Raw genomic sequence first — 27,072 nt, 5'->3', positions numbered from 1 at the left:
TTAGATTTAGCAAAGGTCAGGAATAACTCAATAGTTGAGGTATTAAGGGAAGCTGCCATAGAAGCAGGGACAGAATTCTACGTGAGCTGGGGATGACAGGCTGGAACAAAGAGTCGCCAAGGATGACTTTTTGCTGTGCTTGGAATCCAGTGTTGCTCTCCTGCAGGAAGCAAGCTGCTCTGGATAGGTGAGTGCTCTGAACTCTCACCACCTAGACACAGGTTGTAAATACATGTAAAGAAACCATATCTCTTAAAGAAACCGCAGTCTCCAAGGTGGCTAATTTCTGAAAGACATACAACCCTGGCTGAGTGCCAAGTGGAGATTTTGCCTGGCTTCAGGGTGTCATGGTAGGCACAGCAAGGAGGGTCAGCAAATGCTGGAGTCTGCAGGCAGATACCTCCCTCTCAATCCTGCCTCTCCCCATCAATTCTGGGGGCCACTGCAGTTAAGCCATGCAGTTCCCATGAAAGGTGTGTGTGTCACCATGTTCAACAGCACACGTGCTGGTCAGGCAAAAGAGAGAGAGAAGTGGGGCTGCAGCCCTCACCTCCCCAGACTTCAATGTGCAAATCTTCGCCCTGTGGCCAGATGGTGGGCCTGCTGGTGCTGATTCTAATAACTCCCAAATGGGAGCAAAGAAATGCTCTCTGCATTAGCTCAGAGGCACTTTATTCTAGGCTTGAGCCCTGGCATCTGAAACAAGCTGTGGAGCCCATTTGTGACTCAGATTAAGCACCAGGATGCTACGTAGGGCAAAAGTTCCCGGTCATCCCAGAGGTGTCCGTGTGGAACTGTGCAGCAAATGCTCTCCCCTACCTGCTTGTGTTTCTTTGAGGGAATTCCCCCTCCCTCTTTCTCTTGGTCCTTCCTGGAAAGCTGTGCTGGGACAGCACCAGTTGATCACCAGCCAAGAGCCTCTCCACAGATTCACCAGGAGGCATCAACATCTTCCCATTAGGAAGAGGTGACAAAACAGCCCATTTGGGGGTGATTAATTGGCAAGTTAAATTAATCATGAGCCTCAGTCTGTCTGCATCTGTGACATGAGATATTAACTGTTCCAACAGCCGCATGAAGAAGACCAGAGACCATTACAAAGTGCATTTGTCAAAAAGTCGCTTCCTTGCCTATTGTGGTGGCTGCTGAAAGGTCAAGTGACTTTGTTATTCTTAAGTAGAGAGCAGAGCAAAACTCTAATGCCTGCAATGCATTTAATGTGCCAGTTAAGAGGTGGTAATCATCATCAGCTGGCTGGGTGGGCTGCTTCACTGCAATGGCAGCCCCCAAATGGACCCCATCCAAAGCAGCAGCGACCCCAAGGGCCATCAAGTCCAACCCCCTGCCAAGCAGGAAACACCATCAGAGCACTCCTGACATATGGTTGTCAAGCCTCTGCTTAAAGACCTCCAAAGAAGGAGACTCCACCACGCTCCTTGGCAGCAAATTCCACTGTCAAACAGCTCTTACTGTCAGGAGGTTCTTCCTAATGTTTAGGTGGAATCTTCTTTCTTGTAGTTTGGATCCATTGCTCCATGTCCGCTTCTCTGGAGCAGCAGAAAACAACCTTTCTCCCTCCTCTATGTGACATCCTTTTATATATTTGAACATGGCTATCATATCACCCCTTAACCTCCTCTTCTCCAGGCTAAACATGCCCAGCTCCCTTAGCCGTTCCTCATAAGGCATTGTTTCCAGGCCTTTGACCATTTTGGTTGCCCTCCTCTGGACACGTTCCAGTTTGTCAGTGTCCTTCTTGAACTGTGGTGCCCAGAACTGGACACAGTACTCCAGGTGAGGTCTGACCAGAGCAGAATACAGTGGCACTATTGCTTCCCTTGATCTAGATGCTATACTCCTATTGATGCAGCGCAGAATTGCATTGGCTTTTTTAGCTGCCGCGTCACACTGTTGGCTCATGTCAAGTTTGTGGTCAACCAAGACTCCTAGATCCTTTTCACATGTACTGCTCTCAAGCCAGGTGTCACCGATCTTGTATTTGTGCCTCTCATTTTTTTTGCCCAAGTGCAGTACCTTACATTTCTCCCTGTTAAAATTCATCTTGTTTGTTTTGGCCCAGTTCTCTAATCCGTCAAGATCGTTTTGAAGTGTGATCCTGTCCTCTGGGGTGTTAGCCACCCCTCCCAGTTTGATGTCATCTGCAAATTTGATCAGGATGCCCTTGAGTCCATCATCCAAGTCGTTGATAAAGATGTTGAATAAGACCAGGCCCAAGACAGAACCCTGGGGCACCCCACTAGTCACTCTTCTCCAGGATGAAGAGGAACCATTGATGAGCACCCTTTGGGTTCGGTCAGTCAGCCAGTTACAAATCCACTGAGTGGTAGCATAGTCAAGACCACATTTTACCAGCTTCTTTACAAGAATATCATGGGGCACCTTGTCAAATGCCTTGCTGAAATCAAGGTAGGCTACATCCACTGCGTTCCCTTCATATACCAGGCTTGTAATTCTGTCAAAAAACGAGATCAGGTTAGTCTGACATGACTTATTTTTCAGAAATCCATGCTGACTATTGGTGTTCACAGCACTCCTTTCTAGGTGCTCACAGACTGTTTGCTTAATGATCTGCTCCAGAATCTTCCCTGGTATTGATGTCAGACTGACTAGGCGGTAATTATTTGGGTCCTCTCTTTTCCCCTTTTTGAAAATAGGGACAACATTTGCCCTCCTCCAGTCTGCCGGGACTTCGCCTGTTCTCCAGGAATTCTCAAAGATGACTGCCAGTGGTTCTGAGATCACATCTGCCAGTTCTTTTAATACTCTTGGATGCAGTTTATCTGGCCCTGGAGACTTGAATACATCTAAACTAGCCAAGTATTCTTGTACTATCTCCTTAGTTATTCTGGGCTGTGTTTCCTCTGCTGAATCACTTGCTCCAAATTCTTCAGGTCGGGCATTGTTTTCTTTATCGGAGAAGACTGAGGCAAAGAAGGCATTGAGGAGTTCAGCCCTTTCTGTGTCCCCTGTTTGCATTTCACCATCTTCTCCTCTGAGTGACCCCACTGTTTCTTTGTTCTTCCTTTTGCTACGAACATACCCATAAAAGCCTTTTTTGTTGCTTTTTACCTCTCTAGCAAGCCTGAGTTCATTCTGTGCTTTAGCTTTTCTGACTTTGTGTCTACACGTGCTGGCTATTTGTTTGGTGGTTTCCCCCCTTTTCCATTTTTTGTACACATCCTTAACTCAGTTAAAAGTTCTTTAGATAGTGACTTCCGGGTTGGCGCCATAGCCGAATGGCAGATTCCCTCCGAGCTCCGGAGGGAATCTGCTAGACAGGGGTCGGGTCCTGCCGCGCCAGTGGTGCGGGGACCCTCAAAAACCACGGGCGCGGAAGCCCGTAGACCTGGTGACTTGGCGGGCACCGTTTGCGCCCCCCCGACCTGCAAAGAAGCCTTTTTAAAGGCTTCGGAGCGGGGGACGGGGAGCGGCGCGGTGCTGTGAGTCTTCTGCTTCCCCTGCCAAGCGAAGCCGCATGCCATTCGACTGAGAGCGCTGACTTCTTCTTTTGAAAATTTGGACTAAAATCTAAAGATAACAACCCGTGAGTAATTTTGAAATTGGACTAAAAATTTTTTTTGGATTTGGTACGAGCGGGGGAGATGCAAAAAGGAAGTCCGTCTCCCCCCCATTGTATACAATTTAAAGCAAGGATTTGACAACTAAGGTCGAAGAAGAACTTTTTCTTAATTGGATAAAAGTTATTAATTGCACGGATTGATAGTATAAGTAATTGTGCTGGAGGATGAGTTAATTTTACGAATTAAAGTGCCACCCATCCCGGGACCGGGAGTGATCCGCGAGAGGAGCCTGCTGAGGAGACATAAAAGATTTTGACAGCTGTCAAATTAGCTGTCAAAGTCGGAAAAAATAGAGAACTTTGTTTCTGATGTTCCTGCTGGTTACAATAGATACAATATAGTTACAAATCGCTGAAAATAAAGAAGAACTGAAACAAATTAACTTGGCTTTTGGGTTGGAAGTGAAAGGAATACTGAATAACCAGAATCCCTCTAGTGGGGGTTCAGGGACATTACAAAAATGGAAATAGGTCGAAAAATACTAGCTGACCTGGAGGAGGTTATTTTTCTCGTGAGAAAGTTGTGTGAGTCGCAGGAGCAAGGTTTTGTTTTGTCTACAAGTGCCATAACTTTGAAGTCAACAGCAAAGGAATCTACTGAGTTGGAAAAGGATTTGATGTATAAAACCCAGGCAGCTGAACAAGAAAAGAAACTTGAGAAAATTGAAGAAGTGGAGAAAGAGATATATGTTGAACAGGAGGAGCAGGAAGGAGGGGCTGCAATGCTGCAGAAGGCAAAGGAGAGCCGGAGGCCTGTCAAGATGGATATAAAAGAAAATAAGAACTGAATAATAAGAACTGGGTTCGAACTGGAAAATGAGGAGTGGAAAGATCTCCTTCTGTGGAGATTTGAAGATCTATGGTCTATAAATCTGATCAAGGTGGAAGTTGGAGCCTTTGGGCTATTTGGACTTAAAAGGATTGAGAAACAAGACTTGAGCTCCACCTTTAAATATGGAGGTCTGGCTGGAAGGAACATCGACATTATAGGGATAGTGCCCCTCCGAGATTTGGTGTTTAATATAAAGGACTTTCAAAGAAACCGGCAGAGAGGGACTGAAAGAGATTTAAGGGCCTCAGACGTGAGGCTGCCAGGCTGATAAAAGATGGACTAATGGACAATGGTTTGGGGATTCAAACCGGGGAAGGGAGGGTGGGGTTTGGAAATCCAAAGGATGTACAAAAATACTCTGATTTTTTCTATCTTTTTTTCCTTTTGTGTTGCCACTAGTAGTAAAATGGGGAATTCGTGGAAGGGAAACTGGGACGATCTTAGAAAAAGTCTTTAAGTATAATGATTGATGTATATAAGCTAAAAGTTGATATATAAATTGAATTTAACACAACAATAAATTAAGGTTAAAATTTAGGGATAAGAACTTGCTGAACAAACTTTTGGATATGGAATACAAGAAGGGGAGCCGAGGGGAAGTTGCGGAAAGAAGGTATTGAAAATATGGATTGTAAAGGTTGAATTTTTCTTTTTTTTCTTTTTCTTTTTTGTTTTACTTTTTTATGTATTATTTGAAACTCCAATAAATATTATTAAAAAAAATAAAAATAAAAGTTCTTTTGATAGCCACCCTGGCTTCTTTAGGCACCTTCCATGTTTCCGTCTCATTGGTATTGCCTGAAGTTGTGCTTTTACTATCTCCCTCTCAACAAACTCCCAGCCATCATGAACTCCCTTTCCTTTTAGTATTACTGTCCATGGGATCTCATCCAGCACTTCCCTAAGTTTTATGAAATCAGCTTTCTTAAAGTCAAGAAATTGAGTTCTAGTATGCTTGGCTGCTCCTTTCCGCTGTATAGTAAACTTCAGAAGAGCATGATCACTCGCGCCTAATGATCCTTCCACTTCTACCCCACCAACCAGGTCATCAACATTGGTTAGGACCAGATCTAAAATGGCTGATCCTCTTGTTGCTTCTCCCACTTTCTGGACAATGAAGTTGTCTGCAAGGCCAGTGAGGAATCTGTTTGACCTTATGCTCTTGGCTGAGTTTGACTTCCAACAAATATCCGGGTAACTGAAGTCCCCCATTACTACTATCTCCCTTCCTTTGGCATGCTTGGCCATCTGTTCCAGGAAGGCATCATCTATGTCCTCCGTTTGGCTTGGGGATCTATAGTAAACTCCCACAATGAGGTCACTCTTATTCTTCTCTCCCTTAATTTTGACCCAAATGCTCTCACTTTGGCTTTGGGGTTCTAAATCTTGGATCTCTTCACAGGTATACACATCCCTGACATATAACGCCACTCCTCCTCCTTTCTTATCTGGTCTGTTTCTCTGAAATAGATTGTATCCCTCCATTATTACATTCCAATTGTGGGACTTATCCCACCAGGTTTCAGTGATGCCTATTATGTCATATTTAGTTTGCTGTACCGAGAGCTCAAGCTCATCTTGTTTATTTCCCATGCTTTGCGCATTAGTGTACAGACATTGAAGTCCATTAATCATTCCCCCGTGTCTCTTATTTAAGGATTTTTCCTCCCACCACTAGGTCTGCGTGCTGTTTGCTCCATTTGGTCTATGACATTTGGATGATCATCTTCATCAATTGATAGACTCCTACCTTCAGGAGCACTGTCTCCCTCCCCCACATCAGTCAGTTTAAAGTCCTCCTGATGAGGTTTCTGAGATTTTTGGCAAAAACATTCCTCCCAACCGTTGTGAGGTGCAGCCCATCGCTTGCCAGAAGTCTATCTTCAAGAAACTGCAGTCTGTGACCTAAGAATCCAAACTGTTCCTGTTTACACCATTTGCGAAGCCAGCTGTTCACTTCCACTATTTTTCCCTCTCTCCCTGGGCCACGTCGTTCAACTGGGAGGACAGATGAGATGACAATTTGTGCATTTAAGTGCTGCACAAACCCTGCCCAGAGCCTCGTAGTCTCTTTTGATCTTCTGGAGGCTATTGCTTGCAGTGTCATTGGTTCCCACATGAACCAAGAGGAAGGGGTATTTGTCAGTGGGTTTTATGATTCAGGGACACAGGTGGCGCTGTGGGTTAAAGCCTCAGCGCCTAGGGCTTGCCGATCGAAAGGTCGGCGGTTCGAATCCCTGCGGCGGGGTGCGCTCCCGCTGCTCGGTCCCAGCGCCTGCCAACCTAGCAGTTCGAAAGCACCTCCGGGTGCAAGTAGATAAATAGGGACCGCTTACCAGCGGGAAGGTAAACGGCGTTTCCGTGTGCAGCTCTGGCTCGCCAGATGCAGCTTTGTCACGCTGGCCACGTGACCCGGAAGTGTCTCCGGACAGCGCTGGCCCCCGGCCTCTTAAGTGAGATGGGCGCACAACCCTAGAGTCGGACACGACTGGCCCGTACGGGCAGGGGTACCTTTACCTTTACCTTTTTTTTATGATTCCTTCCAGTCGTTCAGTTACATCTTGGATCTTAGCCCCGGGGAGACAGCACACTTCCCGAGACATCTTGTCAGGCCCACAGATCACTTCTTCTGTTCCCCTCAGTAGGGAATCCCCTATCTCCACTACACGCCTCCTCTTAGGTCTGGTCGGGGTTCTTCCGTGAGCTGTCCGTTCCAACGTCACCTGCACATTCCCTGAGGACTGACTTTGCTGCTCATCTTCATATACCTGATCGACTGTAATGAGGGAGAGATCCTCAAATGGAGTCTGCTCTTCGTCTTCCATGCTAGGGGAGAGGACCTCAAAGCGATTGTGTATTTCTAAACAATCAGAGTGAACCCTGGGCCTCCTACTTCTTTGAGTCATGTTTCTCCATATATCTGGCTCCTGTGTTGGTGAACTAGCCTCCTTCTCAGGGGAGTCCCCTGTCTCCTCCTTGGTGGAGATGGTGTGCTCTGTTGCTTCCAAGAAGAGCTCCAGCTCTCTAATTCTTTGGAGCATAGCTACACGTTCCTCCAGTTGCTGGACTTTGTCTTCTAATAGGGCAATCAACATGCAATTGCTTCAGGTAAAGCTGCCTGTAACCTTTGGCAAGATGGCAAACATTGCGCAGGAACTGCAGGCGACTGCAGCTGTTCCCTCACCCTCCATCTTGAGAACGTGTCGTTGGGGGTGGCTACAGCGGTCCTCCATCTTAAAAAGCCTGAAGACAGGACAAATAACTCCCCCCCCCAAATCTAGGTCTCCCCCAACAAACGTTTGAGACTAGCTCCCCTAAATCTAAAAGATAGATCAAACTGCGTGAGCCCTGCAAGCTCTGATAAGCTCCTCCCACAGCTAATCACCTACCTCAACAGAAACCCTGCCCCCTCTGACCTTTGCACAGGGAGAGCAGCCACAACAAACACACGCTTCCCCTGACCTTGTGGATGTGACTGACAAGGTGCGTCATGTGGGTGTCCCAGTCAAGGAGGAGGAATCTGCTGCTTTCCCGTCCATTTCTTTGTAGCCTCACCTGGAAATGGAAATTGTATACACAAACAAAGCTCTCCTGCTGCCTGCAGGGCTGGCAGTGCCATATGCCAAAGCCAACCTCCCCCCTTGGCCCGCCAGGCCAGCTGTCATGTCTCTCCACAGAGCCTGCTTCTTCCTCCGGGCTTCTCCTGCTTCAGCCGTGTGACATCCTAGAGGAGCTCTGCACCTCACTGCAAAGCATCTTTGAACCAGGTATTGAATCCCATAATCCATTTCCCTTTTTTAAACAGTTTTTATTAGCTTTTCAAATTTTACAAATTCTTTTAAACAACCAGCAGTTGCTATATTACTTGTATTTTGCCAATTATGTACCTTAATAATTAGAAATTATTAAGCTTCAATTCTTATCTGCTGCTGTACTTCAAATCCTGCATATGTTTTAACATAACCATGATATTTTTTGAAATATTCCACAAAATATTTCCATTCTTCAAGAAATTTTTCTTCATTCGGTTCTCCAATTCTCACAGATGGTCTAGCCACCTCAGCATATTCCATCATCTTCATGAGCAATTCTTCTTTGGCTGGGAATTCTTCTTTCAATTTTTGCATGTAGACTATTCCTGCCACTAACATAGTATACATAAACAAAGCTCTGGTTCAGTTATACCTATCAGAAAGGCCTCAGGTTTCAGGGGAATCATCACTTTAAACTTCTTTTTTAACCATTAAAAATCATTTCCCAATAACCTTTTGCCTTTCTGCAGGTCCACCGCCCCCCATAACCTCTTTTCAGAGCCCAGGTTCAGGCACTTTGCTGCCAACCATGCGCTGGCCCTGGCAAATCCAAAGCTTTCACCCTTGCCCACAAAGCCTGCCAGCCAAACCCCGCCCCCGTTACAACCCCAGCACTTTGACCAGTCCTCCAGGCCAAAGGCCACTTTGTTCGGCCTCCAGGGTGTCTCTGCTTCTGCAAAAGGAGAAAAGGTTGAAGCTGGCCACCTTGTTCCACCCTGTTGGTACCTCTGCTGCATCCAGAAACAAACTTGGACATGCTATTTACCATGTTAATCTCCAATGGAGTTGTTTTAATTTCTTTAAATTACTGCTGGCAAAATTGGAATGGTCAACAATCCATCAGTCTGCTTCCCCACCCCTTGGCCACCCAGTGCCAGGTGCAGTCTGCTACTGCTGCTGCTGCTGCAGTGGAAGCAGTGAGATCTTGAGGAACTTTCAGAGGCCCACAAATTAACTGCAAATGCACATGTGCAGCAGCCCGGGAAGCAGAACGCAGCAGCTGCTGCTGCTCCCGCTGCTGCCAGGGAGCCCCCCAGTGCAAAATGCCCCTCTCTTTTCTCCAGGCAGGAGTGGGCCTCAGAAAGACCCCACTTGGAATCTGCATAAGATGGATTTTCTTGGCTAAAGGGTACTGAGATGCTGTTTCCTTTGGTCTTCTGCACTTCACACTGGGTGGGTCAGCTTGATGCTGCTTGGCAAACAGCTGTATTCACCCCCCCCCCCCACCGAAAAATCACTTTACTGCAATAGCCATATTAGAAGTTACTACATTTTACACAACCCAAGCTTTAAGCTTCCAGACTTGGGGGGTGGTGGTGGTGCCACCCTTGTGGACTGGGCAGGATATTGAATCAACTGTGGCATGCTGAGGATGAGCACAAATGATTCTGGATTAAAAAAAACGTTCATTTTTGAACTACAAACAGGCTAGCGTATACCCAGCCCACATTGTGTTTTGGACTGCCCTGACTGGCTGCTCCCGTGCAGGGACAGGGCTTCTTCTCTGCTGGAAGCAGCAAGAGGCCATTGGGCAGCTGCAGAGGCCCTTTGGAGACTGGGCTGCCTTGGCAGGGGCTAACCCTGCCTGCTTGGTGCTGCTGGCCTGGCCCCATCCTGGCCTCAAGGTGGTGCAGGATTTGGCTGGAGATCCTGGCTGAGACGTGGTCAGAAGGGCCACCATGGAAACCCCAGCCCAGTAAGACCCCAGAGAGTATGACTCTTGCTCTTTGCCATCCCTGAGTTATGGAGCTCCGGCACTCATAAAAGATAATCACCCTTCACGGGTGAAGTAGCCTCCATTTATACCACCCTGGCGGAAGGATTGATGGAGTGTGCAATTAAAAGCACAAGATCTGTGGCTGTCTTGGGGGCTTGGCAAGATTTATCATCAAAGGACATTTTTGCAGCACTTGAAATCCTGGAGCATGGCCAGTGGGAGTTTCCGTCCGCCTTGGTCAGAGCTGGATCCTCTTGGAATCTGCTCATCTAGGACAGCGGGGGGGGGGGGGCTGCCCCATGTTCTGGGGAATGATTGCCAGGAGCTGAGATGCTGGGGAAGGTTTGGCTGGAAGGCACCCAAGAGACCTCAGGGAAGTTGGCCAGAAATGCCCCCCCCCCTCTCATCTGAACTGTTGCCACACATGGGAAGCACACACACCGTGAGACGGAGCTTGCTTCTGCTCCAACGAAGGAGCTGAGATGGGGCCACAGATGGCTTCACCGAGTCCTATAGCATCCAGCAGTGCCATTCCTTGTTCTGTGTGTTTCCCACATCCCCTCCAAATGGGCTCTCGGGGGTCAGGAGAGCCCCAGAACCGCAACACCAGAGAAGAGAGGATTCTGCTGAGCACAACAGTGGAGGGTAATGATTTGGCAAGGGCAGCATCTAGATTCTCCTCAAAGAAAGAGTCAGCAAAGGATTCCATTGAAGAGGTCCGGTGTGGAAACAGCCTCTCTGGTGGGGCCTTCTTGGCTGTGGGCTTCCCTTCCACCGCATGGGGCAGGCCTTTAAAGGTATGTGCTGGTCTGGATATGGCAAGGCGCTCTTTATGGGATGCATCCCCGCTGTGTGTTGCCCCCTCTCCTGGATTAGTACTTCCCAACCCATCAGAAGCATGCAAGCATGTGTTTATTTGTGTGAAAGCAGCTTTAAATCCCTGACCCCGTATCAAATATATGTTTTCCAATGTTCCAGGTTTGCACAAAACAGCAGTAAAAAATATGGTATGAGATGTGTGTGTCCTTCAAAGCCAGCCAAGGATTTGGAGTTGCTCACGTGAACGGCTGCCCCTTCCTTCCCCTTTGCCCTCCCTGCCTCCTGTATCTGCCAGGGCAGTTCATTTTTAATACAACTGTTTTGTGTAAGACCTGTTCATTGCAAAAGAAGAGTTTCATTTCATTCAAAAATAAAATAAAATAAAATACCAGGGACCTGCTGACGGAGGAAAAGTGGAAGGAAGGAGTGTGGTGGTGACAATGGATTGTGTCCCCAGAACCTGCCCTCACAAAATGCTCCAGGGCTGCCCCCACTGCCAGATAACTGGCGGTTTTCTTTCTTTCCCATCTTCAGATTTGGTTTGGGAGCAAGATGGACACGGTTGTGCCAACTGATAATTGTGAAGCAGCTCAAGCTAGAATAAAAGGGCCCCCCCCCCGCTATGTTGGGGTGGGCAGGCAGGGGATTTGGAAAGTCATGCCAGGCACTTCCGCCCAGGCCTCCTGCCGTATCTGTCCTGGCCCTGAGTGTTTGGCCCCCACCTCACCGGGGAATAATGCACTGCATCCAGGGATTGCAGGGTGGGGCCATTTGCAGAGACCTCCTGTCTCCCCAAGGAAGTTGTCAGATTGATGGGCACTTTCTATCAGTATTTTGTTTCTGAAAGGAAGGGCTTGTGAGAACTCAAGCTTGTGAGAAGAGCTGAGAACTCATGCTAGTCCGGAAGTCAGTCACACCCTCTGACATAAAAGCCAACTCCCACCAGCCTGCAGGGCTGTGGTGATGGGAAAGGCACTCTGCACATGTTCAGAGCACTTTGGTGTTTTATTCCACAAGTCACGCAGCTGATTTCAAATGAAGCCAGGGCTTAGTTGGTCACCTTCATGTTCCCAAAGTGAGAAGGCCATCGAGGGTGACCCTGAATGGGTGCCCTGAACTGAGGAGCGCAGGAGCTAGGCCTCTGGGAAGAAACATCCCTTGCTGCCTTGCTTCCTGCCAGCATCTTGCCCTGCCTCGCCCCCTTCCCCCTCTTTCAGCTGACAGGCTGGTGACTGGCCTTCTGAGCTGCTCCTGCCTCCGCTGCCAATGCTGCCTTCACCTTCCCAGCACAGCTCAAAACATGGGATCCAGGTCACTGTGTGCGCCCCATACTGCTTCCCAACTGCTCTCTCAACCTTTGCCCAGGGGGTCACATGGGGAGGAGGGATGCCCTCCTGGCCTGCCCTGGCTCTGGGCAGATCAAGTGCCCAGGGAGGACCCCCCTTCTGTGATGGGAAGGATGGGGGGGGGGGCTTCACAATGAGGCTTCCAGCTCAGCTCAGCGTCCTATCGCCCCCCTGGAAAGGAGCATCCATTAGGCAATTGCTTACATGCCAGGCCTTGGTCAGTAAGTGGAGACAGATTTTACGACCCCATAAATCATAGAGTGTTCAATTAAACAAGTGCTTTAATTACCTCCGCTGCTCGCCACCCCCTGCCCCACCCTGCCCTGCCGCTAATGGCAGCCACCCACTGGGGAGGGGGCTCCTGGCCATTAGCAGCACGTGCGCCAGGGCAGTTTGTGGAGTGGGGCTTCTGGGGTCCCGCAAGCAGGAGTTGAGCCCAAGAGCCCTCTTCTGTCCTGTGGTTTCCATTGCTGACTTGGCTAGTAGCCATTAATAGTCCCCCATGAATTTCTCTAATCCTTTTTTAAAGCCATCCAGGTTGGTAGCCCCCGCCTCCGCCTCCCATGTGAGCAGGTCCATAGTTTAACTCTGTGCTGTGCAAAGAAGTCCTTCCTTTTCTTTGTCCTGACTCTTCACATTTAGCTTGTCTGGGTGTGTGATGGGAAGGCAGAACAGCCTTTCTCTCTCCACCTTCTCCAGGCCACATAACAAGCAAGTGAACAAGCGAGAGGGTCCTTCAGGGCTGTTCACCATGGGAGCCCAGAAAGGGCCTGGGCCAAGGAAGAACCCCACAGGCAAGGGCTGGTCTTTGCTCTCCCGCCCGGGCTCCTCCCCTGCCTGCGTTGTGCAGAGAGGACTCCGTTCCGCCTTTGGACCTCAACTCCTCTCCTTTTCTTTTTGGAAGGATTTAGCTGATGATTCACTGGGGCCTCATTTCTGGCTGCCTCAGACTTGGCCCCTTCTCCTCTCTAGAGAGCAGCTGTAGAGGAAAGGGCGGGAGCGGGGCTAAGGATCCCACCTCCTCTCTGGCCTTCTCAGCTCCCTGCTGCAGTTCTCGATGATGCCAGGCTGCTTGGGCCAGAAAAGCGTCTGCTAGGGAGCCTCTGCATCCATGCCATCATCTCTCCAAAAGGACTCCACTGGCCAAGGCCGCGAGTGGCCAGCCAGCCATCCTCTGGAGGCTGCAGTCCTTGTGGGCTCAGGGGCTTCCTTTGTGTGGACCCCAAGTGGGCTCCACTATTTGTCCCATTGTGCTCACACCCCATTCAAGGGGTAGGAACCCACAATGAACCCCAGCACTGTTGGGGACCCAGAAGAACCTGCTGTAGACCTAAGGCAGCCTGAAGTACCTGGTGGCCCTGCCACACCCTAAGCCCAGCCTTGAGCTCCCCCACCTCAAGAGCAAGGGAGACAACAGGACTATGGGAAGCCCAGAATCCACCTAGGACTGCTCAAGAAGGAAAGGGTCTACTTGGGAGGAGGGAAAAGCCAGCAAAGATACTCATTGCCTCTCTCCCCACCCCCACCCCTCCCTCCCTCTATTATAGGGAAGGGATCCAAATTGCTTTGACTCCCCGGCTAGTGCTCAGGCTGGAGAGTTTCTTCCACAAGATAACTCTGAACTGGTGCATGGATTTTCCACTTCTGTGCAAAGTTCTGTTACAAATCTAGGGTTAGAGAGTTTGGGGCTGCAAAGGAGAGTTTGGGGCAGCCATAACTGCTAGAGCTGGTGAATGTTAGAAATCAATAAATGGTAGAATTGGGATAATATTTGGAGTAAGGAAGGGAGGATGCAGGCTAAGGGAGCTGGGCATGTTTAGCCTTGAGAAGAGGAGGTTAAGGGGTGATATGATAGCCATGTTCAAATATATAAAAGGATGTCACATAGAGGAGGGAGAAAGGTTGTTTTCTGCTGCTCCAGAGAAGCGGACACGGAGCAATGGATCCAAACTACAAGAAAGAAGATTCCACCTAAACATTAGGAAGAACTTCCTGACAGTAAGAGCTGTTCGACAGTGGAATTTGCTGCCAAGGAGTGTGGCGGAGTCTCCTTCTTTGGAGGTCTTTAAGCAGAGGCTTGACAACCATATGTCATCTGATGGTGATCTGATAGTGTTTCCTGCTTGGCAGGGGGTTGGACTCGATGGCCCTTGTGGTCTCTTCCAACTCTATGATTCTATGATTCAGTGAAAATACAGGCTGAACCAGTTCTGTACAGGAGATCCCTGATAGTGATGCCATTAAGAACCAAGGAGAACTAATTGCTGGGCCACTAAAGAACAATTGACCCTTTGCCTGAGTTGGGAGGGGGAGGTTACAAGAGGTGTGATGTCACACAGGAAAAACATGCCCTTTTGAAATTTAGAGGTTGGGGAAGAAGGGGGAGGACTCCACAAGCTGTTGTGAAGGCCAAAGCCATCTTGGCAGGCTGGCCGAAGGCAGCTGGAAGAAAGACTCAGTGATGTCTGGGAATGCAATGCTGGGTTCTGTGAAGAGCGGACTCCTCCTGAGATGTGAATGCTGTGAAATCTCTCTCCGTTGAAAGCTTCTGGTGTAAATGTGTGCAAATATTTCATATTTCAAAGAGTCCACCACACCTCATTTTCCCCAGAGGAACACAGACCCTGGTGCCAAGACCCCCTGGGATCTCGTGCTCCGCTCGGCAGAGACTGGGGTAGCAGGAGCAGTTCTCACACTGACATCCCCAGCAAGAGCCAGAAGGGGCTGCACAAAGCCTCCCTTGGAGATTCAGGCTGCTGCCACACTTTACTCTTCTCCAGAAATGCCCCCTTTATGCCACACTCATTGTTCTGGAGCGCCAGACAGCATCCTCTTCTGTTCCAGTGTTTTCTACATGTTGTTGTTTTTCAAATGTGATTTGGGACAAATAAAGCACAGTAGTAGCATCAGACTGTCCAGTAGGAACTGACAAAATGTTGTGCTTCAGAGCTAAAACACTTCCTGTTCACTGCTGCTGACTCTTTTATAACTTGCTGTTGGCCGCTGCTAGGAGGGAGGGGGTGGTTATGAATTGCCCCGTGAATAGGCTATTTTTAATGCACTAGTGTCAGTTTCTGTTCCCACAGGGGAGGCTTTAATTATTGCATTTCTTCCATTTTTCTCTCCTTCCCTCACCCCATTTTTTTTGTAGCAAGCTTGTTGAAGAGCAGTAACACTTGTTGTGGATTGAGCAGCTCTCTCTGACTCCTGCAAGTGAGGGGAAAGCAGACAGGCTCACTGATGATTTATTAGTATTATTTATTATATTTGTATACTGCACTTCATCCAAAGATTGCAGGGCTGTTCACAAATCTGTTCCGCAAATGGCAGACTCGAGCTGGGATTTCTTTTTAGTGACCAGCCGGGCTCTTGCAGACTCCAGCCCCCTCTGGACAGCAGAGGGTCCCTCCTGTCCCTCCTGTCTGCTGACGCTTCTCCTCTTGAAGGTTTTAGCAACTGACATGTGACGGGATCAGAATGTTCCATCTTGAGTTAAAACAATACCTTTTGAAGGCCGAGGCTTTCCTGTTTGTTCGGCTGCGCGCCAGGAGGATCCCAGCTGCCACAGCAAAGGAGACAACTGCCTGGCTGCGGCTCCAGGCTGGGGGGTGGACCAGCTCTCCAAAGCACCTGGCTCCCTGAGAGGCTCAGTGGCGCATCCCAGCTGCACCGTTCCACTGCCCCCTTGAAGGATCTAGGGCTGGTGGAGCCCAGGGAGGAGCAGGATGGTGCTGGGAGGAAAACCTATGGACCTCTTGGGCCAAGGGCAAAGGAACTCCCTCTCCACTCACATCCCCATGGCTCTCCCCCAGGCAGGTCCACCCGCTCGTTCACGGCATAGATATCATTTTGGAGATGGGCTGTCTGAGGAAAGGAAACGGCAAAGAATGAATGGGCTGCCCCACAGGGAATTCTGTAAAGCAGGATATTCTCAGCTGGCAGAAGGACCTGAGATGAGGCTGGAGGAAGCTGCCTGCACCCTGGCTCCCATCTCTAGACCAGACATCCGAGACATTGTGGACTTTCCCTGTGTGCTTGTCTGAACTCTGGCTGAGCCTAAAATACATGACAGGAGACAGCATGTAGAAGATCCTCCCCAGAGGAAGAAAATGTGCCCTGATCTCCTTCCATCTTCGTGGTCCACAAACACTCCCCAAAGAGGCAGACCTGAAGATTTAGGGCCAACCCAAAAGGCCAGGCGATCTCAGATGGGCTCCAGTTTCTCTTGCAAGAAGCCAGAAAATTCTTTCTGTCCTTTGGAGCATTTTTTGTTTTGTTTCTCTCTTGCCTCCCCACTCCACTAAAAAAAAATTAGGTTTAGTTCCAGCTCTTAGTGGGTGGATTGGCTGAGGAGAGAGAGAGAGAGAGAGAGAGAGAGGTCTCTGCTCTGCCATTCACTTTCCAGGCCAAGCAGAGTCCCTCCCCCCATTACTGGCTTAAGGCCTCCTGGGGCAATTTGGGGAGCATCAAAGCCACACAGCTGTTTGGACCCCCCCTGAAATATACAGTCAAAACATTCTTTTACCACTATCATATGGAGTGGGTGGGTGGGCACTCCCCATTTGAGGCTATTTTAGCATTCAGTTCAATTTTTATCATTTTAAGGTTCACGCGTTTCTAATTGTTATGAATACCATGGTAAAATTAATAGTTCTATGGTTGATTTATTACATTTAGTAAAATTATGGGCATGTAATGTTTGCCAAGAAAAGACACTGCACAGACTTTAATCATGTAAAGATGATAATTTAGTTGTTACACTTGTTGAAATGATGGGATTAATTTTTTAAAAGTTTGCAAACTAAGGGAGGAAGAGGGGGAAATGTTAATTTAGCGAGACAAGCAAAATGAGGAGAGGAGGAGGAGAGGCAACTGGCCACCAGCTCTTCCCCAGGGAAGCAGCAGCAGCAGAGGCTCAGCAGGCTCCCCTCCCTCTGGAAGTGGTTGGGGCAGCTCTGGAAGCACAGCTTTTGTGCCAAGCGCATGCTCTGTCGCTGAGCTCTGGCTGTTGGGCAGGGCTTCCCATATTGCTTGCTGCATTGACGGGATCACCTGGCTTGTGGTGCTGCGCTGCCTGTCTCCATGGCCCTATGGGGATGTGCCTCCCCACAGAGAGAGGGCAAGAAACCAGGGAGGAGCCCCCTTTTTTGCAAAACATGAAATTTGGCGTTTTGCTGGCATCAGATGCTGAGGCCGTGCCTCTCTTCTGGGCTGGGGTAAGGAAGGGGGTTGGGACTGTTTGGAAGCAGGCTTCTCAGGAATTAAAAGGACAGACATCTCCTGCCCCAGTTGCTGACAGTAAGGCAAGCGATTGCACTGGTTTCCCCAATGAAGGCAGGCCTTCTCCATAAGGCAACTTCTGGAGGGGGAGGGTGGCTGATGGCTGGATGGCCAGCTGGCCACATTTCTACAAAAAGGCTCAAAGGGATGTGTTGGTGCTGAGGCTGATGTACTTTTCTGTAGAAAAGGATCAAACTCTTAACCAAAACGAATGTTGGGGAGCTCTGTGCTCTATTGGATGCTCTCCAGACAGGGCTTGAGGATGGATCCTGTCACCTGCAGCACAGGTTGTCCAGGTGCGGTTGCGCAATGCAGGGATGGATTGCTTTGCTCTGTGCGCCAAGAACACTTGTGCTAGTTTAGCATGGACATGATTGATTAATCACCCTTTAACGTTTAAAGTCTGGTTCCCTCTAACTTGTTTTCCTTTCCTTTTTCAATAGCAGAATAGAATAGTTCCATAATAAAAATGAAAATAATAATGAGGAACCGGGTAATTAAAGCCCACCTGCTCCACAGGGAGCAGGAATGGAAGAATCAGTTCCTATCCATGTATCCATCCCATACATGTTTACTTAGAAATCATTCCTATTCCGTTCAATGGGATATCCTCTCAGGTAAGTTTGCATAGGGTTGCAGTCTAAGGGGCAACTAAGATGCAATTCTTTCATGCTGTGTTCCCCACTGAGAAAAGATGAGTAAAAGGGGATTTATGGAACGGAGAAAGTGGAGAGAGAAAAGTTTCCCTGCCTCTCTCATGACACTAGAACTTGTGGACAACCAATGAAGCCGAATGCTGGAAGATTCAGGACAGAGAAAGGAAGTCAGTGCAGAGTTAAACTAGAGAACTCAGTCAGCCACACAGGAGGCTGTGAGGACCTTTAAAAGAGGCTGAGACAAACTCAGGGAGGAGAAGGCTTTGCAAGGCAGTAACTGGCCAGGATGGCTCTGCTCTGCCTCCGTGGTGGAGACAGCAACACTTCTGAAGACCAGTGCTGCAAACCACAGGAGGGGAACCAAGCTCTTGTGCTTGGGTCTTGCATCAGGGTTTTGCACAGCAAAATCCAAGCCACTCCTGGCACAGGATCCTTGCAAAGCAGCCATAGGCTTTGTTTGGCCACTGCAAATACTGATGGGCAGTGCATAATTCTCTGGAGGGCACAGGCAGCCTTTGGATTTAGTCCCATTGTCATTTTTGGTCAAAGGAGGCTTTGCAGGTTTTTGAAGCACTACAGAAACCTGCAAAAATTCTTCCCCTTAGATATTGTGGTGGGGGTGACTATGTGCCCTGCAAACAACCACCAAGCAGGAAGTGAAAGCCCCTCCCAGACTGGACTGGAGCTCATTTTTAGATGAGGCAGAGATGGGGTAGAGGAAACAGTCCCCTTCTGGAGCCGGGCCCTCGCAGCTGCAGACCTGGCTGCCTCTGTGGCACAGGGCTTGTGAGAGCCAGCTTGTCAAAACCATTTAGCCACCATGCCAGAGCACGTCCTCCACAGGCCTCCTTCCCAAGGCGGACTAAGCAGTGGCTTCTGCTCCCAGCCTCTGCGGGGGTGATAATTCCAGGCACCCAGGAAGCAGGGGGCACATCTTGGGCGCTTATCCTTTCCTGCTGCTCCTGGAAAATGCTCTGGGGTAGGTCTCTCTCTCTCTCTCTCTCTCTCTCTCTCTCTCCCCACTGCCCCCTCTCTCTGCTTGCTCTCCAGCCCTCGCTGGAGCAGAGGCGCTCGATTTCCCGGCACGCTGCTGGAAACACTTAGCCGATGCATCCCTCTCCGTCAAACGTGCGCCGGCAGGCCCATTTCTCGCTTGCCTGCCACTGTCACCGGGGCCGAGCTGCAGGCCTAACGTCTTCCGACAGAGCCATTCTCAGTGCTGGCAGCTCTTGCATTCAATTCTTCTCCTTTCAGGGGAAAGTTTATTTACTCTGGAGCTGAACTGACAAGCCAGAGCTTTACAAATCATGGCTGGCCCAAATGTTTGTGCAGGGGCAAGGGGGAGCCAGAAGTAACATTGGGAGTTGGCCCCCCTGCAGAGAAGTGGTCAGAGTGGTGACCCTGGCCGGAGGGAGGCTGGGACCTCTCCTAGCCCAGCCCAGAACAGGGTCACCATCTCTTAAAACGTCTGCCGCTTCTGTACCTCTTGCAACAACTGGACAAACCAAGGAGGTGACCATCTCCCCCACCATGGATTCTCATGATAGGAAGAGCATCACCGGCTCCATTATGCATCTGCCAGGCTTTGGCTAAAGGCAAGAAGGGGGCACTGAAGACCCCCTTCTCTGCCCTGAAAGCTCTGATACATAGAGGCCAATGATGGCTGCAGGAATCCGGGAAAGATTCTTCCCACATATTGTCTGAGACAATGCCTTGTCTGTAAGGCCCTTCTGACCATGGGGCTGTCTTGATATATGTGAGCATATTGCCTCCACCCTCTCTGGGCATGTCTCTTCCCCAGTGTTTGGGTCTCCTGGCCTGCAGTGGTGGAACCTGGGGACTGTCTCCAGCTCCCAGTGGCCCCAGCATGGCCAATGGTCAGGGATGGAGGGGGAGTCCAGCCACATCTGGAAGGCCCCCTGGAGTTCACCACCCTGCTCCAGGTTGTGTTGTTGTGGAGCAAAGGCTACTATTCTGCTCAGACTGTCCTGTGTGTGCCTGATCTCAGGAGAAGCTGCCTGACCCAAGTTTGCGTGACTCCTGAACCCACGAGACAATTGTGTGGTGTCAGAAATGGGATAGAACCATAGAATCGTTCTGTGCCCAAGGAACCTTGGGGGGTTCTGGAAGGCTGCACCCACATCCATGGGCCTATCACCTTCCCGTTTCCTTCTGTCCTGCACATGTCGCCCCCTGTTAAACTGAAGAGGGCAATGGATGCTGATCGGATGCAGCAAGGAACACGAAGACACACATCCCTGTGTGCCAAGCTCCCTGGGAGGGAAACCATGGACTATGAGGGGTGGAGGAGGCTAGTGCCCTTGGCCTGGACATCTGGGATCTGACTTTTGGGGGCGCGGGCCGTGCTGCTGCTGCAGGATCCAGCCCTTCCTGTCCACCGGCCACCACAGCCTTCTCAGCTGGTACACCTGCAGATTACTACAAAAACACCGAACGTCTCCAAGGCCTTCTCCTCAAGAGGAAAACGATCCTGCGCAGCCAGCCTAGACCTTAACTCAAGAGAATCCTTCCACACATGTTGGGGGCTAAGTGAGGCCTGCCATTGCCCACAGGCCCAAGGCTGATCCTCAGACCAAGGGTGGGGGCTGCTTCTGGAAAGGAGGAGGGACCCTGCCCTCCTTGGCTCGCAACTGCGCTCCAGTGCAACTAGGCCAGCAGAAGACGAGGCCTCTCCATTTTCTCCTTGGCAACCGATGGTAATTTGGCTCTGGACAGGCGCAGGGGCACGTTTAGAGCACAGAGCTGTAAACAGCGAGGATTCGCATCCGCCAGCTCTTTTCTGACATCTGAATTGGTCAAAAGACAATTGCCTGTGACAAGGCTGCTTATTTCCCACCCAGCAGACCAGTTCGCGAATCGACGGCACCAAGGCAAAGATCTTGCCGCTTTCAAATCTCATTAAAGTAGGTTCCCTCGTTTCCTGCTGCAGGGTCGGGGGGGGGGGCTGATCCCACAGACGGGACTTCTGCCTCCAAGGGGACGCATTTCTGCTCTGCCAACAGTGAATCCGTGAAGGCCCCTTGTTGAGTTTAGCGTACACACACACACACACACACACACACAAAATGGTGCATGAATGGTGTGACCCGAAGCCCTGTTTCTCACTGGATGCAACAGCCTGTGGACAGGTTGCTGGCATAGAAGTATGCAATTATAGAATTGTAGAGCTGGAAGGGACCCTGAGGGTCATCTAGTCCAGCCCCTGCAGTGAATGAGCAGCTTGTCTAACAAAGGCAGAGGATAAATCTAACACTGGACTGCAGAGCTGCAAGACTCTTAGCATTAGCTCTAGCCTCTCAGACACTCACTTGTGGAAGGCACATTTCAGTGCACAATGCCAATTCCATTGCATAAAAAAGCCTGGGTGCTCAATCAGGCCAATGGGCACCTGGGGCAGCATCCTGTTCTCATAGTGGCCAAGCAGATGCCAGGAGAAGCCAGCAAGCTGGAGATGAACGCAGCAGCACTCTGGCCCATGTCACGAGCCCCATAGTGAGGTTGGGATCAAGCTTGGGCCAGCACCCTGGCATGGGAGGGGGCAGAAATAGGGGTGGGCCTGAAGGTTGGGGATCTGAGTTGGAGGAGGGAGGTCTCTCCTTCCCACCCTGACTTCCATCCCTTGGGAAGAGGGAGCAGGGATGCCAGTCCCACCACAGGGAGGAGGAACTGGAGGAGGCAATGGTAGAACACAGAGGTGCTGTCTTGTCACCTAGAACCAGGCAACATCTCTACAGATGGGAGCAGCCCCCCCCCCACTCCAATGCTGTGTGCCTTTACAATCCTGACATTACCACAAGGTGCACCACCATTGCTCGTCTGTCTGAATTTCTCGTACTGCACTTTAAGTCCTGAACCGTGACTCCTGATCCTTGTGTCTACTGCTGAGCCTGTATTATTATTTCTTGGAATAAAGATCTATTTCTTATTTCCAAGAAAGTGCCCCTGCTTGTTTCTTTTTTTGAGGCGTGGGCATGAGGGAGAGCCAGGACAGTCCAGTACACAGTATGTGGATTGGGCTCTTCAACCTGCACACAATAAATGACACAATTTGCACACAAAAAATGCATATGCTTTGTGTCAGATGCAAATTTGTGTCCTTTTTGCAAGCAGAGTGGAGGGGTGCAAAAATAAATCAGTGGCCACACATGAGGAATAAGATGACTGGCAGACCGAAGGTGAAGAGGGGAAGCCAGCTTTTGCTCCTGACCTCTCCCCCCAAGCATGTGCCAGGGTGATGGAGCAGACGGAGCCAAGTCCAGCGTCTCTTGCAGAGGCCTCAACTTGGTTTCTGCAACTGAAGTGAGGGGGAAGGAAAGTTTGCTGCTCCAGAGAAAGCGGTCCCAGCTGCCCCCATGAGCGGAGTGGTGAGAGCAAGAGTGGAAGTGGAGCTGGAGGGAGAGAGGGAGAGGAGGACCTGCCCTCATCAACCGGGCCCTGCTTGCTGCTCAGGGAGGGTTGCGGAGCTTGACAACTGCTCTGCTTCGGTCTGGCGAGGCTCCATTTTCTGGAAGCTGTAAAAGGGCTTTTTTGCAGTGAGGTGGATGGAAAGAGTTGCCTCATCGCCTCAGCCTCCTTGGCAAGAGAGATGCATGCAGTGTTGTTCACCAGCAGGCTGAGAGGGGAGAAGGAGGAATTCAAGGAGTGAAAGCAGGATTTGTTTCAACCCAAATAATTCTTCTCTGGTGGGAAGGAGCCCCCTCCAAGCCAGGCAGGCAGCGGGGGGGGGGGTGTGGAAGGAGGGAGGGAGGGAGCAAAGTTCTCTTCCTTGTCCTCCTCCAACACCCGCTTGGCTGGGCTGCTTGAGAGAGCCTCCTTTGGAAGTGGCCTTCCGGGACATCTCTGCACGGCTGTTGTTTCCAGTGATAAGGGCTTGTTGTAGCAACTTCATTTCCTGGCCAAATCCCCAAACATCTCTAAACAACCGCCTGGCTCCCTTGCAAGCAGTTTCAAAGTGCATCTGACTGCGACTGGTGCTTCTCGTCTCAGGGAGCATTTCTGCAGCTGAGCACTAGGACTGTTTGGTGCTTTTAGGGGCCCTGAGCAGAAGGCCAGCCGGGCAGTGAACTTCACAAGACCAGCCAGATTCCCAGCAGGTGTCTTTGGAGAGCCTCAGGCAGCATGGATGGCTCCCCCTGGGCCAAAGGAAGGATGGCTTGGCAGGGGGGCACCATGGTCACCCACCCCTCACCCGGCACAACCTATGGTCAACCGTACCCCACTGGGGGTACAGCAAGGGGTTGAGAACCGCTCCAGGCCTCACCCCATGCAATTCCCCATAGCATACCTTCTACCATTCCCCCCATGAAAATGGGGATGTCTCCAACAGGGAGAAATTGAAATACTTTATTCTCACTTGTACAACTTGTATACAGTGAGATTACACGAGCCCCCCCCCCCAGCTCTCTTAGTCTTAATTCCCCTCGTTTACTGACGCACATCCACCAAACCCGAAAGTCAGTTGCCCTGTTATCTTTTCATTCAGCAAAATGGGCCTGAAGCAAAGAGATGAAGTGCAGGGAGGGGAAGTTGATGTCCCTGCCCCACCTGCACACAGATTTTGGGGTGAAGAAAACAGAAAAGCGAGAGGGCTGCACGCCCCATTCTATATGTAAAGAAACAAATGGAGCCTCCCCCACCCACAGCCAGTTGGGCATGAGGATGGGTGTTTGGGCTTAACCCTCACGAAGCCCCTTTGGGGGAGATGCAGGTCCCCCCTGGCTCTCCCCCCCAGCAAACTCTGGGTGGCCCTCCTCCCTCAGGGGACCTAGGGGGCACAGGAGCCTTTGTGCCACGGCTCTGTGGGAAAGGCCCAGAGTGGCAGGGAATTTTAATGAGCCACAGAACAAGTTGACACTGTTCACCCTGGGAGATACGGGATATTTATTTCTGCCATTTCTATCCCACCCGTCTGCCGGAACACTCTGGGTGGTAAATACGTTCAAACCAACAACAGGCAGCCCCAGTGCAGAAGTAAACATTAAATGGAAAACAATAAAGCGACCCCATAATTGAGACTATTAAGCCACAGCAAGCGCCCCCCCCCCCCCAGTCTGGGCCCTATTCTGTCACATACTGTACAGTACTTAGCATCACAGTTCTTCTTGCCTTGGGGAATCCTTTGGAAATCCATAGAACATGGTTCTCAGCCTGGCCTCTTGTGACCAGGATCTGGCCATTGCTGCCATGCTCAGAGCTGGCATGGGGCACAGCCTCTCCTTCCCCAGTGGGTCTCCTTGAGGGGTGGCAGCCCTGGGTGGAAAAACGGGGGGCCGTGAGGAGGAGCCAAAAGGGCGTGAGGGAGACGGGGCTCGTGAGTGCTATTTGCACGGCTGCCACGCGGGATATCAATTTTTAAGAATAATTGTTCCTGGAGAGCTCTCTGCAGGGAGCGCAAGTGCGTGAGAGAAAGAACGCATGGCTGTGTGCTGAGCGGATCCATTCTTTATTTCCTGATGGGGCAGCCTCCCTTTCTCTGCCCCCCACCTTCTGAGACGTGGGCTCCCGCACCTCTTTGCCCAGCCTGTGCAGCCGCATTCCTCTGACCCCCTTTTCATGAAGAAATGAGCGGTGTCACTTGCCTTTGAGTCAATAGCCTCTAATTAGTTTGCTATTAATTAAGGGTGTTAGTTCTATACAAATTAGTTGGCAATATTCCGGCTGCTGCCCCCATCCCGGGAACTGGAGATTTAAATCTTGTTGATTTCTGAACTAACCTGGAAGGATGTCAGCTTGGGGGCTGCCTCTGGTGGGGGCTGGGGGCATGTGCCGAATTCTGGCAGATGCCATTTGCAGCAGGGCTAATTGACAGCAATTAAGCCATTATCTCCTCTTGCCTGAAGTGTCTGAAGTAGGAGATGGGGCTGGCAAGAACAAAGCAGAGGCCTGGATGCCAGGCATGAGCAGAGAGCCAGAAGAGGGGCACCGGAAGGCACAGACCCACAGACCAGGTCAGAAAGAAGACTTGGCACCCTCCGGGCACCCCACATTCTCATACCCTCCCGCATTTCTCAGAGGAAAATAGAGGCACCCTATTCTATATCAGGACGCTTCTCCCGCGTTTGATCTCCCCCCACATAGGTGTCATCTGCACATCGACATCGGTCATCTTGAGCCAAGTGCAACCTCTCAGCCAAACCTACCTCACAGGATTGTTGTGAAGAAAAAGTGTTTGAGGGAAGGGATAATGTGAAACACTTTCAACAGATAAATGGAACGAAATAAATTTTAGCTGTAAGCTGTCTTGAGTCCATGTCAGGGGAAAAGGCAGGATATAATAATATATAATAAAAATGCTTAGGTTTGCAGTGTAAGGCTGCACAGGCTTTACCCTCGGGCTTGCCGATCAGAAGGTTGGCGGTTCGAATCCCCGCAACTGGATGAGCTCACGTTGCTCGGCCCCGGCTCCTGCCAACCTAGCAGTTCGAAAGCACATGAAAGTGCGAGTAGATAAATAGGTACCGCTCTGGCGGGAAGGTAAGCAGCATTTCCGTGCGCTGCTCTGGTTCGCCAGAAGCGGCTTAGTCATGCTGGCCACATGACCTGGAAGCTGTACGCCGGCTCCCTCGGCCAATAAAGCAAGATGAGCGCCGCAACCCCAGAGTTGTCTGCGACTGGACCTAATGGTCAGGGGTCCCTTTACCCTTTAAGCTCCATTGAATACAGTGGGACTTACTTCTGAGTAAACAGTGTAAGACTCCATTTACAATAAAGGAATCAATACTCCATGTGTTTCCTACAAAATGGCTGGCTGCTGAAGCAATGCAATGACAGTATTTAAATTGGATTGGTGACATTTTCTTTCAAAATTATAGGAAGGGCTTTGTATGCCAGCTTCACCGTTTCCTTCAATTGGTATTTTATTTTCAGGATAAACAGAACTCCATTTTTGCACCTACCCACCCACCCACAGGCATTGCCTTGGGCACAGTATTTGGGTGGGGGGAGCATCATGGCGCCCTAACCCATCATGAGTTCTTGCATCCTTCTCAGCGCCCTCCAGCTGGAGGGCATCAAGAGGGGTGTGTCCTGGCCCCTGCAAACCCAGTGCTGCTTTTGCAAGTGGCACTACTTGCAGGGAGGGCGCCACGGGCTGTTGCATCCTTCTCATGGTGCCCTCCAGCTGGGGGGCGGCTGAGAAAGAGGCAAGAGGGACACACCTTGGCTGGGCTCTACCAAACCCCACAGGATTCCTCCTTGCCCACCTGCCCACCCCAGACACAGCTGCCCTTGCTTGTCAGTCTCACCAGTGCCTTCACACACATTTGCCAGGGGGCTCTGGAAGGCCTGGCCAGGATCCCTTCCTTAGACCCCTGTGAGATCCGGATATGCTTGGGCCAGGTACAGCTTGATGCTGTGCTAGGATGATGCCTGGAGCCAGAGACGGGTCATCAGAACCTTGCCTGCGATTGCTGGGCTCAACGTTTTAATTTTAATTCCTCCTCCGCAGCAAACAGCTTTGGGGAACTCAGCTGGGGAGATTGATAGAGACCATGAATGATTTATAAAGCCTCGGTGGTGGTAATCAATACTGCTTCTTATTACAGCCCTGCACTCCCAAAGCCTCTCTTTACAGCTCATTTCTCCAGCCCTTCTAATTTGACCCAAAGTTAATTGATGAGGCAACTGGGGAGAGGCTGCCCTCAGTCCCTCCCCCCCCCCCCCCCCCCGGTGATCAAACCCTGCCCATTTTGGTCCTCCTCTCCGCCTCTTCCGAGGGCTGCAATTCTTTTCTGGGCAAGTCTGCTCAGCACCGGTCAGGATGGTGTTCCCTGCTGTTGCTGCTGCTCCATCTTGGCAGCACAACCCTCCAGAGGTTGAGCACCCAGCTGCCCTGCAAAGCTCCCAGCATCTGCATCCAAAAGCCACTGGAATTGGGGCCACATAGCAGGCTTTGCGACAGGGTGAATTCCTTCTCCAGGTGGGGCGGCAAAGAGTCTCCTCCACGCCTGCCTTCCTGGAACGTTGCCATGTCTCCTGAAATGCATGAAG

General features: G+C 50.4%; 2 long non-coding RNA genes across 2 annotated transcripts in view; one reads left to right on the top strand and one right to left on the bottom strand.

The window, feature by feature from the left end:
* LOC310834396 overlaps positions 1-27,072 on the top strand; it is a 495,679-nt gene that overhangs the window by 275,643 nt on the left and 192,964 nt on the right. The window contains exons 2-3 of the long non-coding RNA XR_014559240.1: positions 1,369-1,766; positions 2,563-2,631. This is a non-coding gene — a long non-coding RNA (uncharacterized lncRNA). The remainder of the gene's footprint in view (positions 1-1,368; positions 1,767-2,562; positions 2,632-27,072) is intronic.
* The window catches only part of LOC310834398, a 54,254-nt gene continuing 34,188 nt past the window's right edge, over positions 7,007-27,072 (bottom strand). Inside the window, exon 3 of the long non-coding RNA XR_014559241.1 lies at positions 7,007-7,695. This is a non-coding gene — a long non-coding RNA (uncharacterized lncRNA). The remainder of the gene's footprint in view (positions 7,696-27,072) is intronic.

Source organism: Podarcis gaigeae (assembly GCF_964106915.1).
Source record: "Podarcis gaigeae genome assembly, chromosome: 16".
In the NCBI taxonomy this organism is placed as follows: domain Eukaryota; kingdom Metazoa; phylum Chordata; class Lepidosauria; order Squamata; family Lacertidae; genus Podarcis; species Podarcis gaigeae.
The sequence above is the reverse complement of the archived record's forward strand: the minus strand, read 5'-3'. Positions and strand labels throughout refer to the sequence as shown.